This window comes from Thamnophis elegans, chromosome 5 (assembly GCF_009769535.1).
Source record: "Thamnophis elegans isolate rThaEle1 chromosome 5, rThaEle1.pri, whole genome shotgun sequence".
Classification (NCBI taxonomy): domain Eukaryota; kingdom Metazoa; phylum Chordata; class Lepidosauria; order Squamata; family Colubridae; genus Thamnophis; species Thamnophis elegans.
In genome coordinates, this window is record NC_045545.1 from 69513934 (window position 1) to 69536612 (window position 22679).

The 22679-nt window shown below is 38.2% G+C and overlaps 1 protein-coding gene across 18 annotated transcripts in view; it reads right to left on the reverse strand.

Annotated features, from left to right (window-relative positions):
- EPB41L1 (erythrocyte membrane protein band 4.1 like 1) overlaps positions 1 to 22679 on the reverse strand; it is a 199289-nt gene that overhangs the window by 160600 nt on the left and 16010 nt on the right. For 13 of the 18 annotated variants that reach the window (XM_032217421.1, XM_032217411.1, XM_032217407.1 and 10 more), the window contains 2 exons: positions 17486 to 17591; positions 15955 to 16011 (listed from right to left, as the gene is read on the reverse strand). The gene's annotated coding sequence lies outside the window, so the exon portion shown is untranslated. Of the gene's footprint in view, positions 1 to 15954; positions 16012 to 17188; positions 17312 to 17485; positions 17592 to 22679 lie in introns of all 18 variants that reach the window. The other 5 variants (XM_032217425.1, XM_032217415.1, XM_032217424.1 and 2 more) reach the window with 2 other exon arrangements.

The window sequence follows — 22679 nt, forward strand, 5'->3', positions numbered from 1 at the left end:
ATGCGGATAGGAGCAGAGCAGGGCCTCGGTCATTTGAACTTTACCCTTTCATGTAGATGAGAAGGCAACTTCACCAAAATTAGTTTTCCATTTCTAGAATTCTTGGCTAGTTGTTTATAAACCAGGAAAATATTTACAATTCTATGAGCCAGCTACTACCCATAATTGAAGCTTTTTTATTATAAGCTATGTTTCCTCAGGTATTCTATTCAATAACTTTGCACTAAATCAGTCTACCCAGATAAAACTCAATGATCTGGACTGTGCACAAAACTACAGAAATTAAGTCCATATTTTACCAGTGAAGTGTGGCAAAATTAGACCTATTTTCTGCCTCTCAATGCCAGGTTGATTTTTTTAAGTTCTTGTCAGGGATATATTCCAGCGAGAAAATAGCGAGAAAATGGCAAAGCATAGTTCATGTAGACAAAATGTAAACTATGCCTTTGGTTACTTCCTGACCAAAAAATATGTTTTACCATGTTCTGCCTATCCTACCGCATATTATCAGACACTTCCACTCTCAATCTGAACCTGTTTCCTAGAAGAACAATAAATTTGCATTGTTCTCAGAAATGTAGCCACAAATGATTCTGGAAATAATACTTCTAAGAAATATGCCCAATTCATCTCTCCATTAAAAAAATGGACCTACTGATTGTTTGCACTAAAGTCTGCATTTGCCCAAGTGCATGTTAACATGTAAGAATCGTGCACTAAAAGTTGAGTAAAAAGTATAGTCTCACACATATACAAAGAGATCAACAATTATCAACAACTATATTCCCAGGCAACAGGTTTGTTTCAAATCAGTGCTAGTCTTCTTGGGTATAAATAACATAGTTTGTAAATGATTAAAGATGCTGAATTTGCCAGCAGGAAAGCTGATAGCTTGGGTTCTGAGTGCTGAGTGAGCTACCATTATTTACCCAGCTGCTACAAATCTAGCAGTTTGAAAGCATGCAAATGCGAGTAGATAAATAGGTACCGCTTTGGTGGGAAGGTAACAACATTCCATGCATCTTGGCATATAATCATGTGGGCCACATGACCATAGAAATGTCTTTGGACAATGCTAGCTCATTGGCTAAGAAATGGAGATGAGCACGCCCCCCCCCCCCGAGTCAGACACAACTGGAAGGAGAAACCTTTATCTTTTACAGTTTAACATTGAGTTGAACTTGAAATTTGACTGCCTGCTACCATAATCTATTTTAATTACCGTATGTTCTCACCAATCTCAACTCTCTACTGTCTGAATCCCAAAGAGATCTTCAACTTATTCCATTACTCAATAAACAGTGATCCAGTTAAGGAGAAATGGAAAATGAATTAGGCCCACACTGCTACAGATAGGGAGATTTAAATATTTTCCTATGCAGTCTTCCTAAACTAACCCATTTTCCTTCAGTTGCTATTTATCCACTCTAAAAATCTGCTTTCCATAGAAGAGCAGAAAATAATTTACATTATTATTTTTATTTACAAACATGTAAAATACACACACACAAAACTTAGACGTACACCACATTTACACAATACAATATGAACAGGAGCTTCCTGTTCTTTCTAACAGCAATTATCAATCGATACCGCTCACCTTATATTATTTCCCCTTCTATTGTATTTCATTTGGATTTCACCACTCTTAACCCTCTTATTTTACTCATAACTATTATTTTGAGTTTTGTTGTATTCCTTCATTGATTCTTGTTTCTTTCCTCCATCCACCTATATACCATTTATCCCATATCTGGTAGAATTCTGATTCTTCTTTTCCCAGGATTTCTTTAGTTAGTTTGTCCATTTCAGCACAATCCATAACCTTTCTTATTATTTCATCTTCGCTTGGAGTTAATTTGTTTTTCCATTTCTGGGCAAAGGCAATCCTTGCTGCCATAATTATATGTAGTATTAAATACTAGTTTTCTTTTTTTGTAGTTCACAGACATTATTTCTAATAAAAAAAAACTTCAGGTTTCCATTCTATTTTAACCCCTGTTATTGCCTCTAGCTAATTTTTGATCCTTTTCCAGTACTCTGGTTTCTCTTCAGATTGTATAAATCTTTCGCCTCTTATTCTAGTCTTAATGCAAGTCATATAAAGAAGAACAAAGAACAAGACATGTGAAAGAAAAGAAGAGCAGGAGAATCAGTGTCCCATCTCTACTAGCTCACCCAATTTGTCTGTAGGAGTAGAAACTCACTCAACAGCACTATTTATCTTGATGTATTCAAGAATCCATAAACATATCTCATATACATGAGGGGGGGAATAAAGAAAATATGTGCAGGGTAGAGCATATCATTAAACAATTAAAACAGGTGGGAATCAAATAGAATTAAAATGAAACTTTAGAGAAATTGAATGTACTTCATTCTCAACAATTATTGTTAAGTTTTACTTCAAAAGAGGAAAAATCCTGGAAGTTAACAATATAAGTATTCAGATATAAATAGCGTGTATTTGCCACCAAGTGTTATATTAAGTCCCATTCCCAGCACATTTACTCCAGCACAAACCACCTATGGTGAACCAAAAATCACTGTGAAAAAAGAAATATACTGTGAAGAAAACATTAACCACAAAGTGTATCAAAACTAAAGAGAAAGAGAAATGCTAAGAAAAGGTATTTTTATATTTATTGTGTCTTTGAATCACCCAATAGCTATAATGAGCAATAGACATACATAACTCAAGTAGAAATAGCTTATACAAAACAGTACAATATGCAATAATGGAAAATAGCAGCAACAAATGGGAAATATGATACATACAGAGTAGCTGACTGTAATCTGAACATGTTCAGTTGTGTGACACAACTGCAGAAAAGGCAATTCATGCTCGGTTGCATCATGAAAGATATTAGTTTGCAAATCACTGGACATAAACTTCCTACTGTATTTTTAACTAATCAGAACTTACAGTACATTGATTTTGGTGTCCAGTTCTGGGGGCCACATTTCAAGAACGATTCAGAAAAATTGGGAGCGGTTCAAATGGGAGAATGAGTAAGACTAAAGAACTGGAAATGAATTCCTGTGGAGAGAGAGTAAAGGAACTAGGAACATTTAGCCTTGAAAAGAAGGGAACATGACCATGGTTCTCAAATAACCTGAAAGAATGGCACAAAGAAGAAGGAAAAGAGCTGTCATCTATGGCAGAGAACACTGAATGATGATTTTAAGAACAGGAAAGAAAATTGTGACTGCGTGTTAGAAAACTCTTCCTAAATGTAAGAGCAGTTTGACAACGGAACCAATTATCAAGCAAGGTGAAAGGCTCCCTTTCAGTGGATGTGGTTAGTCAAAGGCTAGACAGCTGCCTGTCAGAGATGTTTTAATTTGGACTCCTGCACTGATCCTTAAATGCCTAGATGGCTGCCTTCAACTTTAATTCTATGGATAAGGGCACAATAAGGACACCGAAGCAGCAAAATAAATGCAACTAAAATAGTATGTCTTAAAATGTTGGACTAATGAGAGGTTTTCTTCTAGTATAGGTAGTCCTTACTTACAACAGTTCATTTAGTGATCGTTCAAGGTTACAACGGCTCTCGAAAAAATGACTAATGACTGTTTTTCACACTTAGGACCATCGCAGCATTCCTATGGTAACATGATCAAAATTCAGTTGCTTGGCAACTGGTTCACGTTTAAGATGGCTGCAGTGTCCTGGGGTCACGTGATCACCTTATGTGACCTTCTGGCAAGCAAAGTCAATGCGTAATCCAGATTCACTTAACAGCCAAGTTGCTAACTTAACAAATGGAAATGATTCACTTATTAACTGTGGCAAGAAAAGTTGTAAAATGGATCACGCTCACTTAACAAATGTTTCACTTAGCAACCTAAATTTTGGGCTCAATTGTGGTCATAATTCAAGGACTACCTATACTAAATGGATTATTAGAGATGCCATTAAGTAATATTGTTTTGGGCACCATCAATGAAAATGTCCTCTTCTTCTATGCACAAGTCACTTTATTTTATGGCGTAGGCGATAATGTTTCCCAAACTGGCACCTTTTAAAATATGTTATGCCTACGACTCACTGAGCATAGCCAAAGGCTGAAAGTTTTCTATTAAGTTCTCCACAGGCTCCACAAATGAAAAATCCCTCAAAAATATGTATTGGAAACGTCAACAGCTTCAAAAGAACCTAGGATTTAATTCCATTACCAGAGAGTCAGTTTCAATGGCTTCACTCTCAAAATTCAGAACATTTATAAAAAGCAGACATCCCAGAATGAATGAGCACATTTATCAAATGATAAACTATCACTATATCAAATGAACATATTCTGTTAAACTAAATGCTACAATAGAATTGGACAGAACCCAAAAGCGTTCAAAGTGTACGTGTCAATTCTGAACATCGAGAAAGTAAGAAAGGGCTGTGTTTGTTGTATAATTCTGAAGATGCCATTGGGAAAGGAAGAAAGACGGCCATTGCTGTTCAAGTCAGCCAAAGGAATAGTTGGTGCAATGTATGATGCTTGTTTCATTGGGGAACTGATTTGTACTTACAGTGACAGTTAGTTCCCTTTTTGTTTTGCTGGAATCGTTAACATTTCTTAGCCAGACCTATTTATTTTGGGAATGAAAAGGGTTGAAGCAGATTAAAGAAGCTCTTAAAAAACTATGTATTCTCAAAGGTCCGAGCTCTGGAGTTAGACCACAATTAGGATGCCACTTGCTTTGGGTTTCAAATGATTTAATAAGCCAGATGCTTGGCACACAGTGAGTTCCATCAATAAAAAAGTAAGGAATATGAAGGCTGGAGCTATGCCCTTCTGCCACTGGAGCAGCTGGTTATCCAGCAGACCCAATCAGCTGATTGTCAGGCCACCAGCAAACTCTGCCAGCTGATCGTCAGCCAGCTTGCATTCAGTCAGGATCAGCTTTTTGTCAGCTCCACGTTTTTCACCACTTGCAGCCTTCCCACAAGCACCTCCTGTGCAGAGGTCCCTCCCCCAGGTATGGCAAACCCTGATTCGAAGTTCGACGCAATTTTGTAACTTGGAAATCAGAATGATTTGATACTTGAGCAGGATAGCTGTGACCTGGTACCACATGGGGTCTCCAGGTTCTATTTTATGGCCCACTGGATCCTCACCTGCTCCTCCCACAAACAATGATTGTTGAAAAGTGATGGCAGAATTTAATCCACTTTAATATGGGAAGCAGATGAAAACTATAGTCTAAACCTTAAGACACAACTCACTATCACCTATGCATAAGTAGCAATCGTATTTTTCCTAAAATCACAGTGCTGCTCAGGTGAATAAAAATATTATGTGACATTTAGCTCACTTATTTTAAGGTTTAAAAAAATCCCAAGAAATCAAATAGTTTCCAAATGCCAAAGTCAATGCTTAGCATCAGGAAACAAAGTAAGTAAATACAATTAAAAGCATCTGTAAAATATTTGTGTGTTACTAACATTTAGTCACTTGCAACTTTCACAATAACTGAATTCATCCAAATAAATGACAGCCAATCATCACATTGGCAATATAGTGGCAACAATAGATTAAGCCCACAGAAAAATAAAAACACAGCATTTCCCTATGCTGCAAAGGAAAACTAAAAAGAACATTAAAACTTTGAAGCCAAGGGCTTAGGAAAGAGGACTCTAATTTATATGTGAATATGGCAACAGCAGATAAAGGAGAAGCTGTGAAAACAAAATTGTTTTCGTATCTGATTGAAGAATAGAAAAAGCGGATGCGAGAGCTATTGTGTATAGGCTTTCTTCATACCATTGACTGCAGGAATGGATTTTTTTTCAATGCAACCCATTAAAATTATTATTTCACTTGAGATCAAGGAAAAGAAGACTGCACTGACTGAGAAGTGCATTGATCTATAGATACCATCAGACAATTGCAATTTTAGAAATATTAAAGATTCATTGATATGCCCTGGACAGTGGCTTAATACATAAAATGAAGATGAAAAATGATTGCCATGGGATTTACTTTGTAAAAAAACACTAAGAAACCCAGGATGAATAAATTATTTTAAGACAGTTTTTCAAATTAAGGTAGTAGAAACTACCAAGGATAGTAAGAAGAAAAAAACAAATTAAAATAAGAAATAAAAGATAATGATTTTTCCAGTGTAATTTTAAGATTAGAATTCCCAAAATTCCCAGCCCCTCTGATCAATATATGGGAATGGCACTTGTTTGGAATATATATTGTATATGATGAAAACAAAGATAAAAAGACAAGATTAAGAGAATAAGGTTGAACCATTTTGTATTCAATTGCTTATTCAAAACAGAACAAAGAAAACTACATTTTAGTGTCCTTTTTCAAAGATTTGGGGGGAAATATGTGAATATGCCTTCAGAATTTTCCTATTTTTGGAAGTGTTTAGACCATAAATCCAACTAGATTGTGTTGTCACAATTGCTACAGCAGCCATCATCCAGGCATTCTGTAATCCTGCAATATTTCATTGGGTGGCACTAACCAGTAGGCAACAATGTTAAATCTGTGGAAAATACAAGCTCAAAATAGATAACTTGTTATAGCTGCAAAATCGTATTACCCATTCTGAGGCTGAGGATAAAATAGTGAAACCTTAGAAGTGGAGAGGCAGTTTATTGGTTTAGCCATTTCCCTTAACATTGTTCTACATCAAAGCCATGTCTTTCTATGTCCTATCTAACAGAATAGATCTCACTGTTATCCTTTGGCTAACCTAACACACTATGATAAGCCACTGCTTGTGTAAAAATAATCTATAAAATAACTGGTCATGACTGATTCTACACATTATGCATGAATCCAATTTTGTCTCAATTATAATCTTTCCCCCAATATTATTGGAGTGAATAGCTCTTTCTCCTTTACCTGAGCGAAACTTCCCTCCTAGAGAGGCAAACAGAAAAACAACTGGTCTAAGAACTAAACTAAACTATACTTAAGTTTCCATCATGCCATTTATTTGTAAAGCAACACTAAAGATATATTCAATGGCTCTTCAGCCTGAATTCCCAAGGAGCTATCCAAGGTGCTACACAGAATTTGAAAGAAATTAGGACTTGATGGTTGTTAACCAACAATATACCACTATGGAAATAATGTCAATCTCACATAATGCAGACCATGGTAACAAATCAAAGCTAATATACAAAGGGATGAAGAGTGCGTAGACTAAAGTTTTATAAAACAAAGTAGATTGTGATGCTATAAGTAGCTGGACATAATCTGTCCACATGCTGTGTATGGATTTACTGAGTAAATTAGACAGATCAATCAATCACATTTGTTCATACACAAATAAATCCCACTTCCAAAAAATACACAGATAAGCAGCAACTGACACTCCATTACAATATCTTCCAAGAACTGAAGTATTTTATTTTTAGCCTACAGCAGAGTTGTCATACTGGTAGACTGGATGCGTCATGCGTAGGCCATGCCCATCCCAGCTCCACAAATGGGGAAAACAGCACAAAGCATCACATGACAGCAACATGAAACAGCAAGTTTGACACCCATGGTCAATAGCTATTATACATACCATAGGCTGGTAAAATTTGAAGTGTATTAAATTATTTCAAAGTAAATTTCTTACAGGAGGCTTGTTAAAGCTTTGGAATTTTGTGAAATGGGACAAAGAAAAAATGTAAAGATGTCAAGTTCTAGGATATTATTTGAAAGATTGAAGATCAAGATTGTTAAAGATAAAAGAAAGTTGGTTTATTTGATCACAGTTAAAATAGATACATTATGTTTAGTAACCCTTAATTGAATGTTGCTGATTAGGACTAAAACAATGATGCCTTAAGAATTTGTTTATAGGGAGGTAATATAGGAAGAAGTGATTGTTTGTTGCATATTAAGAGAAATGTTTGTATCTGTTATGGTGAAGAGTGAAGTCAATTCTTTACATATTGTTTTCTTTTTCTTTGCTACGTAATTATTTTTCCTACTTTTTTTTCTTTTAAGTTTGTATCTAGGATTTAAAGCTATCTAAACCTAATTTGAAGCTAGTCTGAAGCTCATCAAATACCATGGCTATTCCAAACATCTAGTTCTATCACCAGGAGATTTCTTATACAACAGCAAATGAAATGTACTTAAGAATAGTGTTAGCCACACACTGCACATTAAACCACTAAAACCCTCACTCTTCCAAGAATTAAATCCAGTCCACTAATAAAAAAAAATCAAAATCCTTCTACAACACACAATAAGTCCCTAGAATTTTTCTCAGTGTAAGCAAAGCAAAAAAAGAGTACAGGTACATTCTGTTACCAACTGCCTTGTTCAACAACCATTTCTAAGTTACAAAGTGCTGACATAATGTTATGACCAATGCTTATATTTATGATCTTCCCAGAATCCCTTAGTCCCCATAATTGCTAGTCAGTAGCTATTGTCTTGCACCTGACCTATTGTTTCCTCACCCCCTTGGAGAGTGGAGTGTTTGGGGAGGAGAAGATAAAGTGGCTCAGTGGCTAAGATGCTGAGCTTGTCAATCAGAAAGGTTGGCAGTTCGGTGGTTCAAATCCCAAGCGCCATGTAACGAAGTGAGCTCCCTTACTTATCCCAGCTTCTGTCAACCTAGCAGTTTCGAAAGCATGTAAAAATGCAAGTAGAAAAATAGATACCACCTTTAGTGGAGAGGTAATAGTGTTCCATGCGCCTTTGGCATTTAATCATGCTGGCCACATGACCATGGAGACATCTTCAGACAGCGGTGGCACTTCGGCTTTGAAACCACATCTTAGAGTCGGGGAACGAGTAGCACATATGTACGAGGGGAACTTTTACCTTTAATCAAGCACATGATGGGGAATACACATCAAAGAAATGTGGAAGCTGGGCATTTAAGTGTGCTACCCACTTCCCACTGTCTGCCTGCTTATTTTCTTGCAATCCCCTTCTCAATCACTTCGCTCTGAGGAGGTTGGGACTGCTACAGAGATTCTTTTTTCTCTCCCCCCCCCCATTTGTTTATGCATTCCTTTCTGCTCTGCAGGGAGACCGGGAAGAATCTCTCCCATTTTTTCCTCCTGCCCCCCCCCCAAAGTGGAAATATTTGAGAAAAAGAGATTATATGAGAGTACTTGGAGACAAACACATCGAGAAACCATGAAGATATCTGTTCCATGTTCTTTCAGTGTGTATTCCCAATTGTGTGCTCACTTGCTCTCTTGCAATCCCTTCCTTGTCAATGAATGTAAATCAAACATTAATTCTCTCCTTGCTAATTAACTCAATGCTGGGTGTGAACATTTCAAAAGTTGAGGAGGAAGGGTGAGGGAAGAAAGCACGTTCACAGTCATGTGTTTTCCCACCTAGCTACCACTTTACCTAATGACAGAGCTATCTCAATTGTGATAATGAAACAAGAACTACATTTAACAGATCCCTGGTTAGTATACCCAACTTAATGCCAGGCAACAAAATAAAAATCCAAACATGAATAAAATATTAGTAAAATAGCGCTAATAAAAATAACAAAGGGAAACAAAAATTACCACATATTAGATGCAGGAAAATACTTTGCAATTTGCATTTAGACAAAAAAAGGTAAAGGTTTCCCTCCACTAGCACATACATATGTGCTAGTCATTGCTGACTCTAGGGGGCGGTGCCATCTCCGTTTCAAAGCCAAAGATGGTCATGTGCCGGCATGACTAAATGCCAAAGGTGCACGGAATGGTGTTACCTTCCCACCAAGGGTGGTGCTTATTTTTCTACTTGCATTTTTACATGCTTTCGAACTACTAGGTTGGCAGAAGCTAGGACAAGTAACAGGAGCTCACTCCATTACACAAAACTAGGATTCAAATTGCCGAACTGCTGATCTTTCTGATCAAAGATCATCTTTCTGCTGATCTTTCTGATCTGATCACCGTGTCCCTCTATTTAGACAAATATTAAGATGCAAAATAAAAAAAACCTCCCACAAAAACAATAGAAGCTGTAAGAATATAACAGTGTTTTTTCAACCACTGTGCCGCGGCACACTAGTGTGCCGTGACATAGTGTAAGGTGGCCGTGGGAAAAACACCCGCCGGGTGTTTTTGCCTCGGGACATCTCTGTGTCCACTGTTCCCTCTAAGGTGTGCGGCTCCTCCAACAGCACTGCCGGATTTGCCGCCAACGCTGCAGCCGAGGTGAAGCCTCCAAAGCTCCCACAGGCGACCCCGCCCATGGCAGCGGCGGCGGTGCCTCCCCCTCCGCTCGGAGCACCTCAGCTGGGCTCTGGGTTACCCCTGCCGCCGCCTCCACCTCCGCGGTTTTTCAGAAGCCATGAGGCCTTTTTCCCTGCTCCCCCCCCTCCGCTGCCTTCCTACTAGCTCCCGCGGCCAAATGGCTCCTCAAAAGCATGGCGGAGGAGGAAGGGGGAGGGATAACACGGGGGCCAGCTCAGGTTGCTCTGCGTGGAGGCTAAGTCAAGGACTGGCTGTATTGCAGAGGAGCTGGGAGCCACCCAAGGATTTCACTGTGCTATGAGGAGGAGAGCAAGCCTCTGAGCAGCTGCGGGGAGCCTGCCTGGCCAGGAGCGACCTTCGGCTGACAGAGGGGCGAGGGCTGCCTGGAGAAACAGCGAGGGCCCTTTTGAGCTATGTGAGCAGGAATGTTTGTGGAGCACACCGGTTTTGTGTGTGGAGGCTCCACGCAGAGCACCTGAGCTGGCCCCCGTGTTATCCCTCCCCCTTCCTCCTCCCGCCGTGCTTTTGAGGAGCCATTTGGCCGCAGGAGCTAGTAGGGAGGCAGCGGAGGGGGGGGAGCAGGGAAAAAGGCCTCATGGCTTCTGAAAAACCACGGAGGTGGAGGCGGCGGCAGGGGTAACCCAGAGCCCAGCTGAGGTGCTCCGAGCGGAGGGGGAGGCACCGCTGCTGCTGCCATGGGCGGGGTCGCCTGCGGGAGCTTTGGAGGCTCACCTCGGCTGCAGAGCTGGCAGCAAATATGTGGGTGCTGTTGGAGGAGGAGGAGGAGGAGGAGGAGGAGGAGGAGGAGGAGGAGGAGGAGGCAGCTATTCTAGTGGCGGCGGGGGCTCGTTGGCATCTTCAGCGGCAGCCCTGCCCCCTGCCCCTGTGAAAAAAACCGAAGATAGAGCAGATCCACGCAGATGACGTTGCTGCAGCATGAGTGGAGGAGGAATTCTGGGAGTTGAAGTCCACAAGGCTTAAAGCTGTCAGGTTTGAAGACCCCTGGGGTTTTTGTTTTCCTAAAGGGTGTGCAAAGGTCTTGTAACTTGACAGCTTTAAGACTTGCATGCTTCAATGCCAGAGTTCCTGAGCCAACATGACTGGAGGAGGAATTCTGGGAGTTGAAGTCCACAAGGCTTAAAGCTGTCAGGTTTGAAGACCCTTGGGATTTTTTTTTTAAAGGGTTAGGGGTGGAAAAGGTCTTGTAACTTGACAGCTTTAAGACTTGCATGCTTCAATGCCAGAGTTCTGAGCCACCATTTTGTTGCTAAGCAGGACTGTTGTAAGTGATACTGATATTAGATAACACTTTTAAATAAGCGGGTACCTTGAATAAATATAACTTTGAGTTTCAATAATACTGATTTCGTTGTGTTCTTAGGTGCATCTGTGAAAAAAATTCAGGTGCTCAGGCATGAAAATAGGCCGCTCAAACACTATACTTTTCTGCTCACACTGAAAAAAAATTAGAGGGACTTTATCTGTGTCCGAAAGTTGCTTTCGGGCCACAGGGATGCCTCTATTATATCCCTGCGGCCCCGTGTTTACTTAAAAACGCGGGGACCGCCGGGAGGTAGCGCACGCAGGGACGTCACTGACGTCCCATGCGTGCGCCCATAGCAACAATCGCGGAGGATTCAAGAGAATTACTTTATATATAGTCAATATAGGCACAGAGTTAAATTTTTTTAACATTTTCTAATGGTGGTGTGCCTCGTGATTTTTTTTCATGAAAACAGTGTGCCTTTGCACAAAAAAGGTTGAAAACACCGGAATATAAGGTATTAATTACTATAGAAGACAATCAATACACTATCAATAGAACCAGCAACCAGCAATAGACAGGTTTGGAGATGCAACATGCTGATACACAAAGAGAAGCAAAATACTAAATACAAATAGCAGCAACAATATGCCCTGAAATTGGCGCAATATAAATTAGAATGCATTGTGTTATCTAAAAGATACTAGCTAACAACATCTCCTTCTCAACTATGCACCTATATTCACTGGTGTAGGATTACATTAGTATGCTAAGATTACTGACAGCTTCTAATCTTAATTTCTTCCTGTAGTCAAAATATCCAATTACACAGAAAAAAAGAAGTCTCATACCATTTGTTAAGAAACACAAGCAGAAATTTGTAATGTTTGCTTGCTGTAACCTACTGTTTTAATTTTTAAGAACCCCCTTTAATCTATTTATTCAGTTTGTATACCACACAACTCCCCAACCACATGATGAAATAAGTGACAGGTTTGGAAATACACTTTATTTTTAAGCCTGGCATTTGCTTTGTAGCACTGCTTTCTTATTTATTTTTAAAAAGGTATTTTGAAATACTGTAGACATCTTTGCAAAATCCAAGGAATTTTGCCAATTGGACTATAGTTAACCCAGGAAATGGAGACTGAGATTAATCCACTATGTAAACACAACTATTGCAAATAAAACATTAATATCAATTGATTTTGGGGGGGGGAGCAATCACAGGCAAAGATCAGAAAGAACAAGCTGAACATTAATGGAAACAATAAGGGAGTAACAATTTAAAAACTTTAGAGCAGAGGTGTCAAATTCAAGGTCTGGGGGCTGAATCCAGCTCACGGGGTGCTTATATATGGCCTATAGAGCTTCCCTGGGAATAGCAAAGGGCTACTTCAAGGTGTCTCTGCCCAGAAAAAACGGAGCTCAGGAGCCCATTTTCACTGGCAGAGTTCTTGGGCCCCAAAAGGCATCCCCAACATGAATGATGTTGAGCTGTCCACGTCTCCCACAGCACCCCACCTTGGTCAAATACAACACTGATGCGGCCTTCAATGAAATCAAGTTTGACACCCCTGTTTTAGAGACAAGTCACTATCTTATTAAATTGACAACAAATCATCCAAGATCTGCTATCCCTGTGTTGTTAGAGCAGGACACGTATTTATTTATGAGAGGTTTAAAGGTAGGAATAGTAAACATCTGACAAGCCAGCATTTCTTAATGCCATTTTTAAAAAATATATTTTATTGTTTTTACATTTAAAAACATTGTAGCATCGCGAAGTCATAGTGACCATACAATCACATTATATACAGATACTCTCATCCAATAACTGTTAGGCTACTTAATACATTATCTATCCTTCTATCCAATCACATTGTTTACAGTTGTTCCAGTCTCGTCACCTTGTCTTATACCAATAATAAAATTTGTTCCAAACTTTATAATATTCCTTAATCCCATGTTTACAGTCCCTCCCCAGTACCCTATCCAATCTCCCTGGAACCCAAAGCTTCCTATTTCCATTCCTGCCCTTGAGGCAGAGGGAAAGACCTTTCTCCTTCTCCTATAACCTATAACCTTCCAGAATGTCAGAAACAAAGTTTAACTCCAAACCCAGGTATATTGCTCATTTTGGTGTAACAAATTATCATTAGCCTACGTACTTAACAAAGGGAAGTGGAAGATGGACTGAAATTTACCTCTCATTTTTCCTAGCTTTCTTCAGCTGCTGAACATAAGCAGAGCATTTAGATTTAAGGAACTGTAGGCAAAGATTAGAGGATGGAACTCGAGGGAAGAAGTGATAGCAAGAAATGGTATGGCTCTAGCTTCAATCATCTTCAATACCAGAGACAAATGTGGGTCAATGTAGAAAAATGAGGAAGATTAATGCTATTCCTTCATTTCAGTCTATCCATCTTTTCCCCAGAGGGCATGATAACATCATTATCATAACAAGTGGGGATGGAAAGAAAGAATCACCAAGACCTGCATAATACAAGGTAAATTCAGTGAAATGCCAAGCAGAAATTGCTCATACAAATGTACAAGCCAAGCTGTTCAGGAGAAAAATTGACAGCCCCTCAGGCACACGTTTGAATTTATCTTCATCCATGCTAGAGACCTATTTACAATTCTCCCAAGAAACAGATTCCTTCCTAAACCCAAGAATATTTATTTTCCTTGACAAGACCGTGGCACTGCTTCACCTTCAGAAAGCAGGTGCTTTTCCTGCTCCAGGGAGTGGCATAAACCCATCAAACATGAGATAATTTTGCCAGTTTTGTTTTTCTTGAAAGGAAATACTGATAGCCTCATCAGCTAAGCAGCCCTCACAGAGAATATGCCAGAATTTTAGTAGAACACAACTACCGTGTTTTCCTCGAAAATAAGACAGGGGTTTTATTTTCTTTTGACCCCCTGAAATAAGCACTTGGCCTTATTTTCAGGGAGGTCTTATTATTTTTGAGGTACAGGAGGCACGAGCATTGTCACCTCATGGCTGCTGCTGTGTTGCAATATTTTCAGGGAGGGCTTATTTTTTGAGGAGGGATTATTTTAGTGCATACATTCAAAAGCCCGATTAGGCTTATTATCCAGGGAGGTCATATTTTCAGGGAAACAAGGTATCTACCCACTTGGGAGGTTCAATATTAAACAATAATGGTTTTACATTATAATTATAGCTGGACCAAGCACTGAAGGGGTGTTTTATTTTGACAATGCTTTATCAGAAGCACCTCCTAGAAACATCTTCGCAAAGAAAAGAGCCTCCTGCTTCTACAGTGTCAAGAGAAACTGCCACTTTGTTTTGGGTTATGCTATTTCATAACCTCTTCTAGCATTTTGTGAGCTACAAAAAATACTAGAGGTGGCTTATGTGTATGTGCAATGCATTGTAGAAACCTTCTCCTCTCCACTGGAAGTGATGGAGAAGGTTCCTGGAGCAATACAGTGTCTTGAGTCAAATCCCATTGCCTCTATGTCTCAATGCCTCAATGGACTGGACATTATCTCCAAAAACTATGATCACCCACACAGGTGTAATAATATTGTGCCCATGTATGGTGCAACATCACAATTGTTCCCTATTGCGAACTTAATGTTGTTGAATGTTGAATGTTGAATGTTGATTTTATTTATATGCCACCCTTTTCCCCCGAAGGGGACTCAGGGCGGCTCACAACTCAAACCCAGGGAAAGGGGGATACAGACAAATTAAAAAATGACACAAAACAATGCATGGTTTAAAACACACAACAGTCATACCATTCGAGACGGGGGGCAACGGTTCTTGTGTTCACCAATCCATATGCAATTATGGACAATTACTACATAAGATCAAAGTACTTTTAATTAACAGGCCAACATCTTCATCAAATTCCCATACCCAAAATATATTAAGTATTCAAAATGATTCAACAATTTGAATCCATGCTTCCAGTCAAACTGACAGGTCAAATCAATTCAATCATGTAAACGAGCTAATTTAACATATCAAATCAAATCAAATCGTGGATACTTGACAGATAAATAATAAAAACTACAAGATGTGGACACCTAACTTCTTTGATTCTGAGGCATACTATCTTCACACCAAGCACATCCACAAAGCAGACAAGAGTTTTATTTTATAGTAGGACTTATAGGACTAAAGAGCAGATTCTTCAGTCAACAACTGCTGCCTTTATCTATGGTTGCAGAAGCTTCCTTGATCCAAATATCTTCATTTTGATAAAACTAAACAAAGATCTCTTAGTAAAAACCATTTCAGTGCCCACCAAATAGAATTCTGTTCACTCTGAAGATAACATAAACTGTTCTTTGGTGGTTTCTAAAAATTATCTTGCAATGCTTGAGAAAAACTTTATCAGATTATGAATAATAGCTAAAATTTTAAAACATGCTAAGAAAAGATTGGATCTTCTGTTGTTAGTGATATTTCATTTAAAAAAATGAAATTGAGAGGTCAGTTAAAGGAGAATTAAATACTTACCCTGTCTCCAGTTAATGTCCTAGATTGTGTTATCTCTGTTCAGATGCTTGTTGGATACTAAAGGAAAGAAAATAAGAGAAAGAATAGAGGATGTTTAGCAATGTTCTTGAAAACTATATAATTGTGTTTACTCTAGATGTTTTTATAGTTAACATGCCTGTCTCCTGTTTTTAAAGATAAATCACATGCAGTATGTGAGTTCATATGACTCAAGTATTTTTTATGATCTGTTAACTATGACTCCCCAAATTGTGGTTTCCAAAAATTGTTTTCTTCAGGAATCCTGGAATCACACAAAAGATTCCCCATTAATAAATCTTGGCATTTTGGTGATGCCAATCAGTGGTGGGTTCCTACCGGTTCTGCCGAACCGGTAGTGGTTTGGCAGCCTGGATCGCTGGAACTGGCAGCAACCCAGGCCTGTCCTGCGCCCGAGCCGTAGGCGCCGCCATCTTGTTTTTCAGTTCTGCACATGCACAGAACAATTTTAATTGCACTGTGCATGCACACAAGCGCACACACGAGCAAACCACTTATAGGAAATTATAATGTAACACAAAATAGAATTAACTAAGTTTTATCTTCTCAAAAACACCTTCTTCCCTTCAAGAGAAACCACTATCCAACTTCACTTATATGTATGACATGGCAAACCTACTTTGCGTCATTCCATTCATTATGACTCTTAATTATAGCACCAGCTAGCAAAGGGATGGACACCCCTGATGTAGAGGACTTAGAATATCTGTCTGTCCTTAGTCATCCCAAGATATCCTTTACCTGACATATAAATCATGGATATATAAAATATGTATAACAGATCTTTCATCCCCGGATAATTCCACCCATTTTGTCAGCTGCATCCATAAGATAATTTAAAAAGTAATATTTTCATCTATCCATTCATTTATTATCATGTTCAAATATGACCAATATTCAAAGTACTTATGGATGAAATGCTAACAAACACCTGCATAAACAACACCTTTCAACATAACACAAGAATACTCATAACAGTATCATGCCTGAATATTAACGATCTCCTATTTCCTACAGCTTACTACTCTTATTATTATCAGAATTGTAAGTGGTATACTTCAAAATTGCTGAAAGAAATGTCATGAGCACTTGTGAGTCCTGCATAAACAAACACCTTTCAACATGAGTACTCTTCTAGCCTGAACAACAAATAGCATACCATACATTCCAATTTTATGTGCATATGTTATGTTACCTTCTCATTATGTGTAGAACTGCATGACTTCTGCCAAGTATCCCCCAAGAAGATGCTGGAAAGCAGCATTTGACCTCTTGTGGGCATTGTAGGTTACAATGCAGAAGCCACAAATAATAAATGCTGCAAAAAATGGATGTAAAATTAGGCACGGTCACGTGATGACCTGCTTAACAACCATTATGACTTATGACCATAATTGTGGGCTTAATTATGGTCGAATGCCGAGGACTACCCGTAATTTGCATCATTTTCATTGACTATATCTCTCATTGATTATATCTCTCAGTAACATACCTGGCGATTCTCTTTGCTGTGATATTACAATATCATGACTGTTTTTCCATTCATCCAACAGCACTCAGTTCATGCTACTGTAGATCCAATGTACTTAATGTGCATTCTTAGAAAAAAAAACAAACAGTGGTAATTACTACAGATGGTGTACACTAGATGTGTAATGAAGAATGTCCACGTGCACATTTGGAAAAATGAATGTAAAGATCACCTTAACAGCTCTGTTATACAGCATTTTACAGTAGTTTCTATATACAGAAAGCAGGTAAATATATCACATGCTTTTTTTAAAAAAATTCAAAATTCTGCATTACTGTAGTACACAATTCACAAACCTAATACTTCAGAAGTCTTGCTTTTACAAAGAGTAATTACTTATTTACCCTGCCTTAATTTTGCAAGCCATGGGGAGTGGCAAAAATGTTCCACCGGACACACTTATCAACTCTGTTCTTAGCAAACTGTTTACTAAGCAAAGAATATGTGTATGCAATGTAAAAGTGTAAACAGAGAATAGTAACTTGATGCTGTTGCAGCGTTATGGATTAAATCTGCTTTTCCCTTTTTGCTAGTACAGCAAATGGGCAGATATTCAGGGCACTTTAAACCAAAATGTCTAGAGCAGTGCTTCACAAACTTTTAAGAATAACAGAGTCAAAAGGGACCTTGGAGGTCTTCTAGTCCAACTCCCTGTTCAGGCAGGAAACATTATACCATTTCAGACAAATGGTTGTCCAATCTCTTCTTAAAAACCTCCAGTGTTGAAACCCACCCACTTGTCTTCTGGAGGCATGTCATTCCACTGATTAATTGTTCTAATTGTTCAAATTTTTGACCCAATTACCTCTTTTTGTGGTCTAGAATGGTTTTATTACTCTACAAAAAAAATCAGAACCAACCCAAGACTTGTTTTACACAAGTACCTCTGCAATGGCTATCCCAAACTGGATCCTCGATTCACAAACAAGCAATTGCTCCATTATCCCCAGGATACAGTGTGTCTAAATTACCTTCCCATTTAAGAAACACTGTTCTAGACCAGGGGTCTCCAACCGTAGTAACTTTAAGACTTGTGGACTTCAACTCCCAGAGTTGAAGTCTTAAAGTTGCCAAGGATGGAGACCCCTGGTCTAAAGGGTGGCTTTAAAAAACATATTTTAAGTAGAAAAATACAAAGCAAATCTTGTGCCCCGTATCAAATTCTTCGCTTGTGCAGAATTTCAGAGCATGTTCGTCTTAAAATAGTGGTTGGAAGGAAAACAAAAAGAATAAAGGTTGTATATAACACTAGCAAGGTACAGTGTAAGTCATTATCTGATTGGCAAGCCCAGCAAGTCCTGATATTCCAGTTCTCCCGAGTCTCTACAAGCAAAGCCTGCCAACTGTATTCTAAAAACATAGCAACCTACATTACAAATACAAGTAAATACATCATTAAAATAGTTCTTCAGCCGTGCAACAAGCCACAGAATAACTAAGTACAATCCATCAACCACAGCACTCCCGTAGTACCTGTATAATATTTATAGGGAAATCAGGAATAGTAGTGACAGTTAAACAGGTCATGTATCCGAGAAAATATCTTCATAATTGTGTGAGAGCCCTTTCTCATATTTTTCCCTTGCTTTCCTCTGCTGCTACCACTTTCTTGAGATCTCTACTATTTCTGTATTTTGTTCTTATACCTTTTTGAGGATATTGCCAAAAAAAAATACTGATAAATCACAGTGAATAAAATAGTTCCAACTTTCTTTCCTGATCAGATTTTATTTAAGTCAATGCTATTTTGCCAGGAGATTATGGGAGTTCAATACACCTGTAAGGGTTCAAGTTGAAAGAGACTGCTATAAATCCATAATCCTTGCCCTGATTGCAATATGTCTGGCACTTTTAAACTCAGGGAAGGTCTTGCATATTCAAATAGTGTCTGGAGGAGAATAGGTAACAGTAAATGGATTTAGAAAATTCTTTGCTGCCATTTAGTGGTTGTCTGATCTCTACATGTATCACTAAAAAAAAAGTTAAAATCTACCTAAGTTTACTTTTTGACCAATTTGCTTCAATTCCTAAATATGTACGTAGAAGCTTTGCAGATGAAGCAGCCTTTTTTCCCTTCTGAAAACAGCCCACAGCAAAGCTAGAAAACATCCTTCTTCTAATGATCCTGAATTACCTGCTTATTCCACTTTTTAACAAAACTTAAGAGCAAAGAGCCATGAGCTGAAATTTGAAAATATGTCAAACTAGTAATTTCTCACAGCGCTATTTTGTTTACATGTTCAGATGTGCTCCAATTATTATCTTATGTTTCACTCCTTAAAAATAATTCAATAAATTCAACTCAAACGGTATCGTGCATCCAAATTATACCTGGGCTAAACTTTTGTGATTAAACAAATACCAGATTTCATTGCAAATTTCTTTCTCACCTAATAATTTGTCCGAAATTTGGGAGTAATTTTCTCTGGTCATTCCCAAATAATTATAAGATAGAAATTTAAATACAAATACTTTCTAGTACTTAAACAAGGCCAACAAAGTTCTAGTTCACAGGCAGAAGGAGCAATCATTCCAGTGTGAACTAATATAGCAACCAATCATAGGAAATATATAAGGCATTTCCTTAATGTAGCTAAAGTATATAAATAATCTAGGATATAATTACAATCAGGACATATTCTTCCTCTTTGCCTTATGTTCCTTCATCAACTGAATTCAGCAAGAGAAAGCTCCAAATTCTTTTTTCTGGGAGCAAGAATGTCAATCAGTAGAGCCTCATTGGTTGCATCATCAGCGTTGAAGACAACACAAGCTCCATGACCAAAGACATTTGCCTGGTCCAGGCATAATTAATATGACATCATTTCTTAAAATGAAACTTAAAACATTCCTTGAATCTCTTGTTTTGTAACTGATCTGACTTACACTGATTATTACCTTAGATTAATACTGTTTGATTATTGCTTTAATTACATTTTAAGATTCTCCTTCCTACAACTAATTATCACTGAAAAGACATTTGTCCTTCCATCACAAGGAAGACAACTACCCACCCTATGTCTGCTTTTCCAAGTTTCATTGCTTTGAAGGAAAATTATTAAGTAAGTAACTCTTGAAGTTGGAAAAACATGGTGAAAGGTTACTCCCACTAATGGCAATCACAACCGAGCTATCAGTCCAGCAGTTTTTTTTCTCTCTACACCTACAACTAAGCTGCATATCATTACAAAATGAACCCTTAGTATAATAAAGAAGATAAAGTCACTCATTTTGAGAGGAATTTTAGCACCCTGTGATCATAAATTTATGGAAAACAACTCTGGCATTCAAGAAGAAATAATTAGAGGAATTATCTGCAAAAGCTTTGATTTTTTCCCCTACCATGGTCCTGATTTTGAATGTATGGAAGGCAACAGGAACCCTCATTAAGTACACTAAAATTAGCTCAAAATTTAAATCCCACATTGTGGATTTAATTGCCATTAGACCTGAAATGAGTTCCCACTATTAAAGTTTTATTTTTATTTGGGGGGGGGGATGTCAAAACAATTTTTTCCAGATGTTGTAATGTCACAAATTTAGTTTTGTGTTAAAGAGACATTAAATCACATTATCCAAATGGCTAAGGCAGTAGGAGGCCTATATATGTTCAAAGTAAATAACAAACACAAATGTTGGAAACACAAAATTTGCTTTATTATTTATTCAAAAAATTGTACTCTTGAGGAAAAATAGACCCAACAAATGGCAAGACGCAGCTACTTTTGTCCAGATATGGAAGCTAAGGAAGGCCAGGCCAAGTAAGAATTTGGATGGAGAGTACCTATTGTAAGATGAAAGGGCTAACACCTGAAGTTTGGAGAGGATAGAAAAGTCATCTAATCTTTGTGACATCCACTCCCTCCATTACAGAAAACGATCATCCAGCTCCTTAAAGAAAGGAAGCATTGCAGCAAAAAAGATAAAACCAAAGAGACACCTAAATATAAGCCATGAGAAATAACCCATTTAAAATTGTGCTAAAATTGCTGCATGAGCTGGTTTTTCTTGCCTTTCAGCCCCTTGAAAATTTGTGCCTGAAGTAATAGGACAAGCCCAGAAAGCAAAGCAAAGGAAGATTTTCTTTCAACTGCAGGTGAAATACCCTGAAATGTTACCCCATCGCCAGCCCCATCCACCAGAAAAGAAGGTATGTGACAGCATCGTTGTTTTTCAGTGGAATTTTCCCAAGAGAAAACTCTGCAGCTGACATTGAGATACAGCATTAGTCCTCTATGGTCAGGACAGCATCATTTGTGAAGTGTGTGGGGGGGGAGATTGAATAAAGAGACAGGAAAATGGACCAATTGCTCTTTTCATCTTTTGTCAGAATCTTTTTTTTTTGTTTTTTTTTGTTGTTTGTCACCTTATCTCGTGGGAAATTATTCAGGAGTTTCTCAATGCAAGCATGTTCTGTGCCTATTAGCATGGAAAGGATTCAGTCAGCAGGCAATAAAATATAGAGAGGTTTAAGAGCAGTTTTTTTAAAAAAAAAAATCATGACAACTTTAAGATGTGTGGACTTCAACTCACAGAAGCCGGCTGGGGAATTCTACAAGTTAAAGTCCACATATTTTAAAATTGTCAAGACTGAAAAACACTGGATTTACAGGATGATGATTCATCCTAGATGCCATTGCAACTGGGCTTATTACAAGAATACACATTGACTGTAGGCTGCATTTTTTTACCACAACCAAGCAAGAAGCATACAGCCATTCTTGTCAAATGGAATATTTTATATGTATCCAAACTCAGGTCTAGATACAACAGTACATTTTTTAATATGTGCTCCTGATATTTTTCCCACACAGCATTTTTTTTCTGTCACAGATAACCCAAGCTACAGTAGCCCTTCTTTATTGTCTAAATCACAATTTGCTGAATTCACCCTGTAAAATCAAAGTACTACCTAATGGTTTAGCACTCGGTTTTCCCTTGTGTAAAATAAACTTCTTTAAGAACACACATTTTCCCATAAATATGCAATTGGAAAAAGAATCATTCATTTGGGGTACAGATATTTTTCTCTCTTTGCATGTCTGAAGTACAACTTTCAGACTTGTGGACTTCAATTTCCAGAACTCTCCAGCCAGAGACACCTACTCTAGTTCAACCACATCAAAGCAAGTGTGCCTACGATGAGTTCTAAGGA